This window comes from Bombus vancouverensis, chromosome 3 (genome assembly GCF_051014615.1).
Source record: "Bombus vancouverensis nearcticus chromosome 3, iyBomVanc1_principal, whole genome shotgun sequence".
Taxonomy (NCBI): Eukaryota; Metazoa; Arthropoda; class Insecta; order Hymenoptera; family Apidae; genus Bombus; species Bombus vancouverensis.
In genome coordinates this window covers 2,674,033-2,690,293 of record NC_134913.1, presented here as the reverse complement: position 1 = coordinate 2,690,293, position 16,261 = coordinate 2,674,033, and the positions used below count along the sequence as shown (strand labels likewise).

The following is a 16,261-nucleotide window of genomic DNA, read 5'->3' as shown; positions in this document are numbered from 1 at the left end:
ATAATATATAATCCGAGTAAAATTAACTAAATTTATCTCTTTATAAATTTAGCTATGCGTCTTTGCATATTTTTCTCTTCCTTTTTTCCATATTTAAACTTCAAAAATTTTCTGTTCTTATCTTCTATTTCTATAGTTTCTATTAATTAACTTTTATTAACTGAAGAAATGCAGAAAAAACATTTCATCTCTTGCACACTATCATCAAGTACAGTTCAGAGATACGAACAGGAATATCCGTTCATACGAAGCAGGATTATTTACACGAACACGAACGACTCGTAAGTTGCAATCTATTAAAAAATTGGCTAAAAATATGTGTTGTTGTAAATATTCTCATTTGAATTAATACGTGCCATTTAAAGTTTTTCATCTGTTATTACTCTATCGAGTGCTTTTTCCCTGGATACAGATCCGTTCCCATTGAAGTTTGTACTTTACGGAAAACGTCGCTTCGTGTTTTGTTCACTGTCAGTGATTGATAAAATAACTGGACATACACGTATTTTGACTTGAATGCATATATGCTACCGATATTTATCAAATGCTGTAAATATTTGCCTGGAAAACTAACCGAATAAAATTCTCGTTCGTCTCCTGTACCCCCTCCCGCAATAGAGGGTTTTTATTTAGCATGAGACGCTCTATTGCTTCATGATCAGATTAAACGTATAGAATTTCTTATATCTTGGACGACTGAACAAGTCAATATCAAAAAATATAAAAAATTCGTAGAAAATATAATAAATAATAAAAATACAGTAAATAAATCGTGAATGTTTATAGAAAATATTATTTTTATAAATGTAACTAAAGAAAGTCGAGAAAACTTGATTAATTGTTATCCTCATATAAGCGTCTCGAATTTTTATTTTCATGATCGTAATTGGCTTAATTAATCTGGGGACGTGTTAGGTATAACGAGATACGAGGGAATTTCGTTGTTACAACGAAAGCAGTTTTTATTCCTCGCATGATGAGAAAGAAAAAGATGTCACAGCAATTCTTACAGTTAGTTGAGCTTTCAAGGATGAGAGTGGAGTAGGTCGAAAAAGTTAGGAAATTGAGTTACCTTCATATTCCGTCTTCTTATCATCAAATCTAATGACGCACGTTAAATTTTTAGTGGTGACTGGGTATTTGAGCACCTGAAAAACTTTATTAATCAGGCTACTATAAAATCGAAGTACTGTCATTAAATTTTATAGACAATAACAACGCTCAACAGGCTTTATGGTGGTTGTAAAATAAATGTATATTTAAAAACACGTTAAAAAATATACTTTTCTTAAAGGTATTATTTTAAATTATCTAATAAAAATGACGTACAAAAATCTTTACGTTTATCGTGATAAATAAATTTAATTATTACTATTTTCTATCAATATGTATTGTATCTGTTTCATTTAAAAGTTGTTAAAATACTTATGTTTTGTAATTTTAAATTATAAGTGGATATTTTAATTTTTAACTGTAACATTGCTTTCGACAGTACATATTTCTCCTATATATAATTTTTGAATAAAATACGAAAAATTTCAACTTATCGTGGAACGATATTCCATTTTAAGGAACTATCGCAACTTCTACTACTAATTATTATTCATAAAACGTCGGACTTACCAATCTTAAATCCATTATCACGCAATCAGCAACATTTCATTTTAAAGTAAAATCTGTCTCTTCCAATGAACAGGACTTTTTCGATTTACTTATACCGAATCAATTATACTATAATTTCAACGATAAATTAATAGGAGAAAAATATACGATTAATATTATTTTTATCTCGTAACGTTGTTAATTACTTCTTGTGACCGCATTATTTTAAAATCTATACTGTTTCATTTATTTAATCAAACCTCAGATTCAAATAAGTCGATTCAATCGATGGAAGTTCATTTAACCTAGTATTAACTAAAATTTCATTGAAACAAATGGAAGTCGGATAAATGCAGTTCTACTGTGTTATCAAAAACAAGCAAGTGCCTCAATACTATTGAACGGTAGTGTAATTTGTTCGAAATACGGTTGCATTGAATGTTCCATGGAAATATTCTATACCACCATTCGCCAGTCTCGTAAGCTATCCTCGATTCGGGTCAAATGTAAAAACCTCCTATTGCGATTCAGCAGTTAACTGCGAGTCTATGACCCCCGCATCTGGTGTTCGAATCGAACGACCAGCCTCCCTACAACTTTGCATCTGCATTTTATATTTATGTGCAAGATAAGTCTGCTCTGTGTTCGGTTTATCGCGTGTTGGATTCACCTGTATCGATTGTTACGCGATACTTTGTATTAGTATCCTGTCTTCCCCTCTCTTTATACAAACATCTTTGGTGTTGCTGTTTGAAAAGTGGAACGTTTATTTAGTTTTCCCTTTAATTTATCTTTATCTATCTAGGATTAATTTAAAGTCCAAAAAGTTTTTGTTGATTCTTCGAGCTTACAGACAACACAAATTTCTGTATCGTTTTCCAGTGTTTGGGTAAAATCGGTGCTTGTCAAGCCATATTCGCTCAAATATTCGAAAATGAAAAGTACAGACGAGATTGGGTCACATGATTCGCAAAACGAATTATCGGCGGCTTTTGAGCGGTGATGCGTTATTTCGATCGGTGATATTCGGTCTGCCGGACGACGGTTCGTTTTGTTCGAGTGCCATCGAGCGTTTCATTTACGATATAATGCGGTATTTGCCGGAATATCGTTCGTTTTAAACGCTTCCAGGATTTTGTCCTTTGTTCCGGCTTGAGTGAATTCGGATAATTCGAACTTTTGAAGCAGAATTGGGGAGTTTGATTCTGCTAAAGTCACGCGAAATCTTTTCTTTTTTTCTTCTTTTTTGTCTTTTAGAGAAAGACTATTCGGCGATACAAATGGAGTAAGGTTAGAAACGCGAGATTGTTCATTACGCAGAATAAATCTTTTCTGTTAATTATCTTTTTATACACTCCAACGATCTTTTTTTGGATCGTGAAGACTAAATGATAATTTTTGTAGTTATACTGGCATTGAAGGTGTAATTGAGCGTGGTAATAAACAAATTTCAAATAAATTGAAAATAAATAATCAGGATTTGTGAGATGATAAACAATATTATAAAAAATATCGTTGCTATTATTCTAATCTTTTGCAACAGTTCACACAATTCCCGTGTTTCAACGATTTCTATACACTCTCTGTATTCGCCTGTTTCCTTCGATAAACACGTTAATAAGACGCAACCGAGAATCATAATCTAATTTTCCAGACGAACGGATTGTCTTGTTTCAAAAAGCGACAAAGGCGGCAGCGCGAATGCGAAAGTTTTCCTCGTGATAATTTATTTTGCAAGTTGCTCTCGCTAAAAGTCTAATAGCAACCGGGAAAAGTAGCTTAACGATATTTTTAAACGACGAGCAACCAGGTCGAGGTTCTCTCTTCTGGCGTGTAGGAAATCGTTTTAACAGTTTTCTGCCTGTTTGTTGTAGCACGCACATTTTTCACTGTCCTCGGGAAAACCGATTAGATGAGCGCGAGTGGGAGTTGTGACATTGTATCATGATTAAATAAAAGAAAGAAATTGGAAAGTCTTTAATTTTTAAAATTTGATTTTTCCGATCTAGAATTTCTATTATATTTAAAAATAGCAAAAAATTAATAAAAATACTTAAATATCAAAATACATGAATTTATCATACATTTTTATATTTTTTGCGTGTCATAGGGAATAATTTTACTATATTAAACATTTAGCGTCATTTCTTTTCCCGACGATAAATTTCGCCATTTTTTATTTTATACATGAAACAATTAAAAACCTTCCTATGTATTTTACTCGTATCTATTATTTTTTTTTAAATAAATAAAAGGGATTTGAAATATTCCATTCTGTTTGCAAAAGTTTTGATCTGAGTAAATTGTATTTCGTATAGCATATTTTGGACGGAAAAAAGCTATATTTGTTCCTAACAAAAGCATGTTGGTATTGCGTTAACGGTAACGATTTATTATCGTTAAAATAACACGCAAATGAAATAACAGGGCAAAAGGATTTTAATTGTATAATAATGGATTCGGGTCGGGGGAGGGGATATAAAACATTGAAAAAAATCGAATTTTCGTTTAGATAAATCGTATGCGCGTATTTCGACTGTGTGTTACCCAATGATGTCTCTTTTATGAGAATTTCAAGCTGCCAAAAAAATCCGATTAAACACTGGATTTGCTTTTTGCCAGTGATTTAAATGGATTTATAAAAGAAGAGACAAATAGCAAAATAATTCCATCAACTGCTAAGAAAACAATAATGAAACAAAACAGAATATTCGCTAGCATAATAGAAATCGAATAATCTTCTATTAATTCAGTATAAATATTAGCATTATCTTCATGTTCGTTTCGCACATTAAATTTGTAAAAATTTGTTCATTGCTAAACGGTTGAGTGATTAATAACTTTATATTTGAAACTGGCTTTCTGAAAAATTTACTTTTTTAATTGTGTAACTTTCCCAGCAAATCAACGATATTCGTTGTAACTGATGCACGCGTTTTTCGATTGCGTAAATCGCAAAAATTCGGGGAATTATCGAAATTCATAACAGTGTGCCACTCGCAAATTTCATTCGCGGCGTTCTGGATAGAGAGCTTTCATGCTGTTAATGCCATTATGCAATCATTTCGCGTTACTGCAAGCAAGGGCACGCGAAAAAAAAGAAGATAAATAGAAAAAGAAGAGAAAAAATAAAATGGGACGGGCAGGAATGGATAAAAACAGACGGCCGTTTTATTCAGCCGCGTTAAAGCTTGAAATGAACTCTAATCGCTCAGTGTTGCGCGTGCGAATACCCGAATCAACCCTTGCAAATCGGATCATGTTTGGACAGCTCGTTAAATATTTCACCGGGCGCAAATGTAGCTACAACTTTGCTTTTGTCGTTGCCAATGCGAAATTCTTCGTTAACGCTTCCATCGATACATTATTTAATTTATCTCGTTCAACGGGGAGGAGCAGGATGCAAACAACTGGTTAACGATGAAAATTGATGCTCGTTCGTGGAACAGTTTAACGAAATATATGTGCGTACGGGTCGTATGGGGGACGTTAACGGTGATTTATATCGTTTCAACGTTTCTTGCTTCCTCGATATTTGATTCTAGCAACGCGACTGGTATAAATGTGGTTCGGATACTTGAAAGGCATTGTAGAGGACCGAAGACAAGTTAGGAGGCATTTAATTTTACAGATTTGAGTTCTTGTGTTAGATAGCAGATGATAACGATTATTATTAACATTCTAATTGTAGAATATATTTTATAATCTTTAGACGATAGGGTGTGATTATTATTTCTAACGATAATCACGTATATTTTCTTCACAACTTTCTTGATCTTCTTGCTAAATTGCGAAATTAATTTACGGTTAGTTAGGTACATTAATATAGTATATACTTAATACTTCTTTCACATGCACCACGAAAAAAAGGTTACGCATAAAGTTTAATTTTGGGCATCGTTAAATTTTTCCAGTTAAAAGAATTCCACTTAACGAATATATTTCCATTTATTCGCTGACTCCGTAACTTCTTATTGACTTCGCACTCGGGTTCCTTAATTATCGCGAAAGTTCCTATACTCTGCAATGCTGTATAAGCAATTCCAGAGTTGGATTCAAGTAGTATTCTGCACGCATGTAGATGTATTATTTTATGAGGTATTAATACATCAAATTGCGTAGAATGTTTCTGTTTTGAAAGAAAATGTAGCATATATATTAATAATTTCAAGACTTTTCAAGTTCACTGCCAGCATGTTGATAAAGGTTATAAATCATAGAATGGAACCGATTAAATTTCCAATTGTAACAATGTCAATCGTTAAACAGCAACGTATCCTCATAATACACGCAATTAGCGGAACAACAATAACTAACGAGAGTATGCATTAATCGAAGGCCGATTTTGTCATATCGCTGATCCGAGAGATAACAACAGTACAGATTAAACGCATAAGTAATTCGTGTACTCGAATCAATTTCAGTGAAAATATTTCTTCGAAAATGTAATGAATAATTTACAATTCCGATATTTATACCAGAATAATTATTCTTGCTATTATAACGACTTATTATTAATGACACTTATTTTCTCTTATTTTCTCTTATTTAAATCGTACAATTCGCTAACGTACTCTACACGAAAAATAGAGCCGAGGAACGGTGAGCTCATTACGGTCCACAGTTTCTCGTTAGTTATCACTGAGTCGTCCCCAGTTATTCGCTTGGCTCGCGGGAAAAATGATTTCAGCTCGAAAATTCATTTCACCGCGTTCTTTCGACGAATAATCGCGCTGGGAACGGTACGCGCTGTTTCCACTAGCTCTCTCATTTGCCAGGTGATCAAGCGTAAAGTGATTCGTCGGTATTTTCATCGATTAAATAATTTATCGCTTCGTTTCAACGTTGCATTTGGTGTGAATATCTCCGATATTTGAAATATTTCTCCCATGGAATATAATTTCGTCGACTCTATTAAAAACATGACTACGTGTCATTTTTATCAGGTTGGACTTGGAGTATATCGTACTTTCCATATTTTGTAGCAATATTTCAATATTTCCGCGAATATATATATATATTTGAAACATTGATTTTATTTTTGGAAGGAGAAAACTTGCAGTTTATTGCACTTTGAAAATTAATTTCCAAGAATCGATGAAGTTAATTATTTTAATCTATAAATTCCTGGCTCATAGAAACAACAAAACGTGGCAAAAAGTATCGAAAGAACAATAGTTTTCGACAGAAAGATGTTCAGAGGAATCGACAGACTGAGAAATAAGTAGGTGGACCATGTTTATCTTTCTGTTGTAAATTTAGACCATGTTTCTTTTCTTTCCATGCTGTCTTCGAATCAAGTTTACAAAAGAGGTTACGGTCAGGAAGAATGTTTTTCGAACAGGAACTGGTTCAAGAGAAGAACATTAAGCTGAAGTAAAGGACATTGGAGTAGCCAAGGTATTTTAACAAAAGCTCGATTTAAACATCGAAGTAGTTGTTGGAGTGCTGAAAAACTCGATTCCTTTCCAAGACTGACAATGATTATCGAAAGAGTACAAATTACACAAAACAAGAACGAGTTGCTTCTCTCCAATTTTTATATCTCTTTTGGAACGAAATCTTCCCTTGAAATAAACAATTTTTTAAATTATCTTCTTACGCGTTTACTTTGACCAACAAATTGATTGTTCAATTAGGTAAAGTACGTCATTCAACTTTGATGCTTAGCCTGTTTTCCAGAATAGCAGGCGCGATCCTTTAATTGTTTTCGGTGGTGTATTATCGGCTTAAGGCTTGTCCGCTCGCTTGTCCGGATAATCGGCATTCTCTGTATTTCCGTCTACTCTCAAGCATCCTGTTGTTGGTAAAGCGTCTCCGAAAATTTACGCCAAAAATCCACTTGTAGAGTTCTCTGCTTTGATTTTGTGGTAAAATAAACACTTGCATAATTAAATTCTTGAAATAAATGTTCTTTATCACTAATTACCCGAAGTAAATCGAGAAAAAAAGAACAGAAAATTTCTTGTAATTTTTAAGGAATAAATCATTTGACATTTCACGCGTTCAATATTTTCTATATTAAATGAACAATTAGATTTTCAATATTTTATAGTCGAGAAAAGTTTCTGTATAGTGTTTGAAATTCATTTTATCTCGACCGTTCTTTACCGGCATTAGACTTTGTCATTAAAAGCGTTTTAACTCCCTACAGGAGTATAAATTACGTATTCCTCAGATAATTATTCAAACGATAATGAATTCTAATTTTACTGCAGTTGTATAATTATTCCTCTAGTCAATATCTTTATCCTCGAGAGCGATTCTGTAGCAGAAATATAATGTCCAGCGAAATACGTTCAAAATCTATTAAAACGTATATTTAAATTTTCGTATGCGTGATTTTGAAATAGACTTTTAGGTAGAAAAGATGCCCTTTCACCACTTTCCCGCCAAATTTCATTCTCAAACACAGTGGAACACGCTGGAATGAACATAGCTGGTTCTAGAACTTTGTTTGATTTAACATACATTAATATCTATATGTAATAGGTATTTAAAGGTAATCATCAGTTCTAGGCCAGCAGTCTAAAACAAAGTTACTATCCAATATGATTTGAACAGGAACAATACGAAGTGAGTAATATAAGCGTAAAAACAATATAAGATTAATTTATTTCATTTTTCAGAAAATGTTTATGATATTGTCTTTGGTTAACTTTGAGCTTTAAGTTGACATGTGATAAATAGTATATAACGGTAAACTCAGCTGTTAGATTCTGATTTTCTAAAATTGACCATTTCGCAAGTAGCAACCTAATAGAATCGTTCGTTCTAGTACGTACAGCTCACTGCGTTATTTTCGCATAATTTCTGTCTAAAGTATTCGGACATATAGATATCAGAAAGCAAAAAAAATTCCGACTTAAAACAAATTGTTGTTTAAATATTATAAGAAATATAGGGAAAAAGTGAATTTTCGTGTCTCAAAAATATTCGGACACTTCAAATATTGACGTTAAGAAAGCTAAAATGGTAATTCTTTTATAAAAGTTTAATATTTTTTCCGATATCCTTTTTGCTCTACAACATGTTTTAAGCAGTTTAGCATGTTGAAAATTATTTTTGTTAGTAATGTATAATGCTGTATTTTATTTCTACATTAGACGAATTTGTCATATTTCTTGACTATTTATTGTTGTTTTTTGCTAATTCTACAGTCTAGTTCATTCCACAGAGATGGGCGTACTTCTGTAAAAAATCCGTTATCTTAATTTGATAGCTTAAATTTGTAACCTATTTGAGTATTGTTGCTAATTTTAAATTTATTTTTCTTCGATTTTTGTGTCAATAAACTATCAGACAATAAATCAGCATATTTTTTTTCTTGGTTACTTACGTGCAATATTGTAAAAATCTGTAATATAAATTACTGCAATGTAGCCTATAAATATGAGGAGTGCCGGACATAACATTAAACCTTTATAATAAATTGCCAGTTTAGTTTTTTTGACGTTAACTCATAAAGTTCCCGAATATTTTTGAAACATGAAAATTCAACTATTTTCAATATTTTTTGAATATTTAAACAACGGTTTATTTTAAGTCAGATGATTTTTACATTCAGGCGTCTGTATACTATACTTCAATATATTGCAAAATATTTTTGTTGTTTTATCTGCATTTATTTCAGATATCGAACATAGAAGTTAAAATTATGCTAGTGTTCGAATATTTCCGGAACCGACTATAAATGCAATCGATCTTTCTATGACGCGATTAATTCGTTCCGCATTATATCGAAACCGTGTTAATCAAGACAATTGTGGCATTCATGTTATATGAGAGTTGTCCAAATTTATTAAATCGTGTTACATGGAAATCGTGTTATAAGAATATCGTATTGTCGCAATTTTTGCACCGTGTTACATCGAAACCGTATTACAAGAGGATTGAATGTAAGTCTGAAACAATAACTTATAATCGTCAATGAAATCTCCATTGACCCGTAAAAAGTCAAAAACCGATGCTTTTAACAGTCTGTGTATCCAGCATAAAAGGCAAGCGGAAGATCGGTGAAAAGCAGCCGAAAACAAGTTGAAATAAATCGAATAATCGACGGATCAGTCTGTGACGCGCGGATGCCAGGAAAATCGAGCTGATTCCGTCGGAATAAAAGCGTCGCGAGCCCGTTAAAACGCAAATGTTGCCGGAGTGCGGTTTCGTGTTAGGGGTTGCGAAAGGACTTTCTGCTACGCCCGTTTCCCTCCGCCTCCTGCTGCTCTTCCGTCCGGTGTTCGCACACGTTCTTATTGGCTTCCGTGGAAAACGTCGATGGCAGCAATTTTCCTGAATACACGGCAAAATTAGCCGACTTTGCGAACAGTTTGGATTTCTGGATAATCAACGTCGTTTTTTCTTATGTTGTTGACTTTTATACCGAGGTGCGTTGTTTTGCGCTGTTTATAGCTTTTCTGATAATTTTGATACGCGTGGTATCAAATAGATAGTGGAAAAGCGAGAAGTGGTTAGTAATTGCTAGGCTGCAGATTTCAATGTAAATTTATATTTCACTTCTCTATAAATGTCTAGTAATCACTAATAACAAATACACTTAGACTCAATGAATCAGAAAAAATCTGCCCCAAAGTACGACACAAATTCGTTATTTCCAAACGTATTATTTTCCTATTATAATCAATATTACGTAGCTTGTCAATTGGCAAAGAAAATGTAATTTCTAGTAGGGTCTCGTAAATTCCCTTCAACTATTTACCACGTTTCATGTTTGTACTCGGATCTTCATTGGCTCTCATGAGAATCATGATGGGGTCAAAGGGTTTGCGACCCCCTTTTCAACGTTTCTTCTTCCCTTCGTCTGCGTGATCGGTGCAGCAAGTTTTCGACGAGACACATTTAGGATAGAAGACCGGATCCCTTGTTACGTGATGGCTCGTGTTTCCCGTTACGCTGGTCGCGTGTAGATTGCTGTGCATCTGTCGCGTTCCCAGTGGTACGAAAATACGAAGAGGCGAGCTTCCAATTAAAAGGAAGTAAAGATGGAAATTTCCAGTCCTGTCCCGAATTCTCTCGTTTCTCGCGTACGTGTACACGTGTGTATGTTTATACGCTTCGCACACATTTAAATGTATTTTATCTTGTTAAACAGAAAAGACTACTTAAATGATTATCCAATTTTATAATAATTTGAACGTCTGGTAACAGAAATAAAAATTCTACGTCAAAGACATTGAAAAAGATGAAGACGATATGTATCTACATAAATATTTATTGTTGCCAAAAATAAGGTTCTAACATCATCCGTATGGAATCTCACTTAAGCAGAGAAAATTGACCGGCCGCGAGACGGGAAGCTTATGGCAGCTTATAGCCACGCAATCCTTTCCCATAGGATGTTGATCTCGAGGTTTCAGGACCACTTTTCCGTTCTCCTTTCCTTCTGCCTGTTACGCGGAAACGTGTGAATTGGTTGCGCCCCGCATTTGCATGCGAGCCCATTGAATTTTATGAATATTGTTGCCGAGCGCCGCTTTACAATTCCCGTCATGCACCGTGCGGATAGTTTGGAACGTTGCTCGCTTCCAAGACGCGAATTTGCAAACGATCCTATCCCACCATTCGCCTCCTCTTTTGCGAAAGAACATTTTATTTCTGTGGATCCAGGAAATTCGTGGCTGTTCTAGAGCTATAGTAGAATACTCACCACGTAGTTTCCTTTTGTGTAGTTCTAGACGAAATTGAGTGATAGCTAAAAAAGAAAAAAAGGAAGGGGAAGAAAAGAATGATAGAACAGACGAAATCACTTAGACCTTATTGTTTAGATTCTACTTTTCAGATTGAATTTTTGGATTTTTTTTGTAATATTTCTCAAACCAGTGTCATTTCCCTTTTATTTGAAGCAAACTTGTTGGAGATTCTTATCTAATTTGTCTGAAGCTTTTTAATAAAGTTTATTCGTTTTCAAATTCGTTTCGAAGTACATAAGAAAATACTAAAATAGGAAGAATTTAAGATATATTTTTCATAAAATGATTCGTGTTAGCTGGGTCTGTCTTAAAGGGAACTCTTTCGTTTCTTTCGAAGCCTCGAAGCGATGTTATTAAAATTCATTGTGTTGCGATAAAACTACCGGCTAACATTTAAACACACGATCTCTTTGCACGAAAATAAAATTAATCAGGAGCTTTGTTTCCTCTAACCTTCGTGCTTTTTTTCGTAGATTTCTCGCGACACAAGCGGCTAATTGACGAGCGTTATGTAAATTTAAAGCGCCTTTAACGCTTAGATAATCGAATCGTGTTTACTTTCTCTTTTTTTTCTCTTTTTTGTTTTTGGGTTAATCGGTAGATAAAGTATGCATATTGTATATACGGTGAAGGAGTTTGTATATTTTCGAAAGGATCTTTGTAGCCACCTTCCGGGTAATTGTGGACTCAGTACACGCAAAAAGTTAATTAACTCTTAGAATTATTCGCCGTTCCGTTTTCGTTAAGGGAAATACCGTCAACGAGAAGCTAATAGCTGCTGAGCTCCTATATTTAACGCTTGAAGGTGTTTAGATTAGATTTTGCTAATTTTCAGTGATATCGGCTTTACATACATAACGCGCAACATTATTATCTTAATTATTATTTATAATCATAATTTAACTATAATTATATCGTACCACGATAATTAAAGGAGAAATTTCCTTAATTATTCCACCGTAAAATAAAAAACACGAGGAACATCAATTTAAGAGGTCTATACTCTACAAACGCCATGAAACTTCGCTTCATCTCCAATCCATAATCTTCAATTTACAACGAGCGTCACTGATTAGCAGGAACGTAATAATGCTGCTTGATAACGAGAAAGGAACTTTCATGTTCCTGAAATGAGAAAACGTCGCGAGTCAGAAAATTACGCCGAAAAGTCGCGAAATTTTCAACCTTATCAATAAACCGAATACTAAATGTAGTCTCATGGTATATCGCGTTCCTCACGGTAATTCGATGGAGTTTTCCCAGCGGGAGCTCGTCCTGGACAGTTATTTGACGTGGGAAAAATGACGAGAGTTCCTGCTTCATTTTTTATTTTAATTATGCGATTGATCCATCGTATATTAGAGCATTTGGCTTAAGAAGCTGATCAAAATTCAAATTTTCAAATTTCGTAAAGTGACATTAAAATCAAAAAATCATGAAAAATGTGACTGCTTATCGAGTTCTTCTTCTCCTATAATCTTCAATTTTGATCAAATTGGGTCAAGTACTTCATCGTGCAGCGTTCACCTATTCGCGCCAGCTTCGTAGTCGTGTTGTAAAAATCTAAAATCTTTATTTTTTCTTATTTCATAAAGAAGGAAAGAAATCACGTTTTCTCCTTCGTGGGTGTAATTTGTCGAACCGGTCGTTAAACATTGACCCTATTAATTCTTCAAATATTTTTTTCTCATCTGGATGCGCACAAAACCGTGAACGCGACGCCGTTTATTTCAAAGGCGACGTTATGTTTCTTCCACGGAAGAAAAGCTCGTCGCGTTATAAAGGATGAAAAGTTTCGTAGCCGTCGAGTCCATGTGTATTCGTGCGCTGACACAAAGGACGTCGGGAAGAACAGAAAAAAGAATAAATATATTACCGTGTCTGTAGCGTATACACGCATCTTTCTCAGGTTTGTTTCGTAACACGCGCTTCACGCGGTCGCGTTAAACGACAACGGTGTAATGGCGGAGGTTCGAACGTGAAATGGTAAGGACGAGGATTGTGCCACTGGAGTATTGTTATTCGAAATTGAAATGCGAGCCGTTTCGTTTGCAAAATTGGTATTAAAATCGAATTATTTACTAATTATTTTCAAATTATTTATTAATTGCGATTCAAGTGGAAACAATAATGCATTTTAAATAGCGAAATTATTTTACTGATGCTTCTGGAAAGTGGCACAGATTAACTGAAAAAGATGGTAACAAGTGCTAATATATTCATCGATCCTGAATGCAATATGCAAAACTCAATTATACTGGCTGAAATATATGCCCAATATAGGTACTATCTAGAATGTCTACTATTAGAACCACGAGCCACGAGAACAATTGCGCGTCGTAGTATGCATTCAGACATCCCGTAGCATCCATCAAGTATTCAGGAACGTTGTGTACGTCCGGTATTGTTAGATATTTAATGTATTTTCAGGAATTCTCTGAAATTGCAATCTTTGCTAAAACAATGTAATTAAATATTCTTTACAAAAAGGAAAAGCTATTATGGCACCATCGCTGAAAACAATTTGAAAATTTGAAAATTTGAGAATACTTTACGTGTTATTATACCATGAGATATATCAAATTTACTACAGTGTACAACTATTGAGCGTCAACGCTATACCTATGTGTTTCACTGGAAAGCAAATAGAACACTGTTGCACAGTGAATAAGAGTTAACACGTAAGAGTAAGGGTGTAGCAGTTTTGAAGTTGCCGCTATATTAATGGCGTGCGGATGACATCCGTATAGCCTGAAGAGATGAAGTATTATTCCAATGTCCTCCAACATATTTCTGCTGTTGGCATTAGTTCCCTTTAACGTAGTTTCTCCGTTTCTGTAGAATTTCTTCAAATATTTTTCTGTCATATTTTCTCCGAATACTTTCTCTTCTAATATTTTTCTTGTAATATTTTTATATTCACTATTTCATGTTGATCTTGAAACCGCTGATGAAGTACCATTGCGTAAAATAATGTCCAATCACGAAATATTATCTTTTTCTTCTATTATTGCAAAATTTGGAAAAAAAATCTGTAGAATTTCTATCCGATTTTTTCAATGTTTTCTTGTCTTTTCATTTTACCGTTGAAACGAATGAAAAAATTCAGAGTAACGTTCGATCGGAAAAGAAATGAGAGGAATTTTTATGCTTAGCTTGGAATTTGCATCAGAAAGAGCGATCAAATTCAATTTGAATCGCGCGAGAAACTTGTTGCGGATCGGAATGGTTTTCGAGCACGTGCGTGAGCGTTTAATAATGCTTTGAGTTTTATTGTTGGGTGTTTATGGTTTAACTAAAATCGACCGCGGCGTTTTCCTCCTGTTCGCGTTGCCTCGAATTAGAACACGCGCCGTATTCTGCGACGAAACTATCCGCCTAGAATGTTTCCACCACTTCATGCCTTTTCACGTGGTTCTTATAAAATACGAGTGTATTTCAAAGGGGTTGTAACGATATCGAACTCTGCAGAGCTGCAGTTTACTATTTTCACTGTAATTTTGCGTCGTGATTCCTTATTTACTTTTCCTTGAGAATAAAAATGTTCTGTTATTATAAAAACGATATAGGATGAATTAATGACATTATTATATTGTCATTTTTTAAATATACTTGTTAATGTGTGTTGTTTTAACTGAACATGAGTAATTATTAGTGACGATGATATCGTTAATCATCGATTATTACACTGTAGATATTTGTACTACTTGGTACGCTTGCTACGTACTATTATTAGGATTAGTAGGATTTATTAATAAAGTAGAATCACATTTTAATTAGCATTTTTAGCAACGTTGATTAGTATTTTCCCGACTGAAAAGAATGCCAGTACGTAAGATTACAATATTTTAATAATATATTAATTTAATTTCTTGAGAGACTCGTGTCGAAATCTAGGTCAAGTCCCCTTGTCATTCTTCAACTTCGACGTGAAGCTTGCAATAATTAAAAGTTCAATATTTAATACCAGTTGAAAAAACGAGGAAAATTCTTCTTAAGGATTTGATTAATCCAAGAGTCCGTCGTGACACGAGATATAACTTTTGTAACTTCGTTCTGAAACAAGTAGGTGAAGAGCAGAGAGAAAAGGCGGATATAAGGAAGAATTGATTCTCGGTTTTAAGCTGAAGACGTAGTTTTCAAGCTCCTAAATCTCGTGGAACTTATCATCGGAAATACGATATTCGATACTATTTTAAAAGAGAACAGAAAAAATGTAATAGCTAGAAAAGATTACCCGAATGAGTTTTCATTCGTTATGATATGTTTAATTTATTTAGAATTTTTTATTTAGAATTGAAGTAAAATACGTACCTGAAAATAATATACGTAAGCCTTCTATACTTCAAAGAGATATTCATAACCGTGACACATAATCCTAACAGTTTTATTATGAAGGAAAAGGAAAAAGTTGCAAATTAGAGAAGATTAGCAAGTAAAGTAAAAATTTAAACCTTCATCCTCTTGATGTCATACTTGTCCCGTGAAAAAAATTGATGCTAAATATTAAAACGAAAATTCTGATAAATTAAGGAAATTTGTATCCACCATAATCTCTACAATTTTTATGATGCGAGTGAAAAAGAGGATCGCTAAAATACAGTCTTTTAACTCGTAAATAAGAAAATTATTCCTCTTCCGATATGGTATTATTTACCATATCACGCAAAATAAATTTAGGAAAATTTTTGCCATCTACAGTGCAATCTCTGCAATCTGTATTACGAAACGAAGAATGGATAGAAAAACTGGAAACATCAATGGAAACATTTATCTTTTTTGGAATATGAAAAACACAAAGAACGCTCAAAAAGAGATTTGCAACTAAATTAAAGAAGATATTCTCAACAAAATCCCAGCGAGCTTCATCACAAATATAGAGTAGCAGATTCATTTACGTTCAGTATCATACGTTAAGTATCATGTTTCTTTATGAGGTAGTTCATGACAAG

The 16,261-nt window shown here is 33.8% G+C and overlaps 1 protein-coding gene across 4 annotated transcripts in view; it reads left to right on the top strand.

The window, feature by feature from the left end:
- Positions 1 to 16,261, top strand: part of LOC117164114 (cysteine-rich secretory protein 2) — a 98,260-nt gene that overhangs the window by 11,708 nt on the left and 70,291 nt on the right. The window lies entirely within an intron of this gene.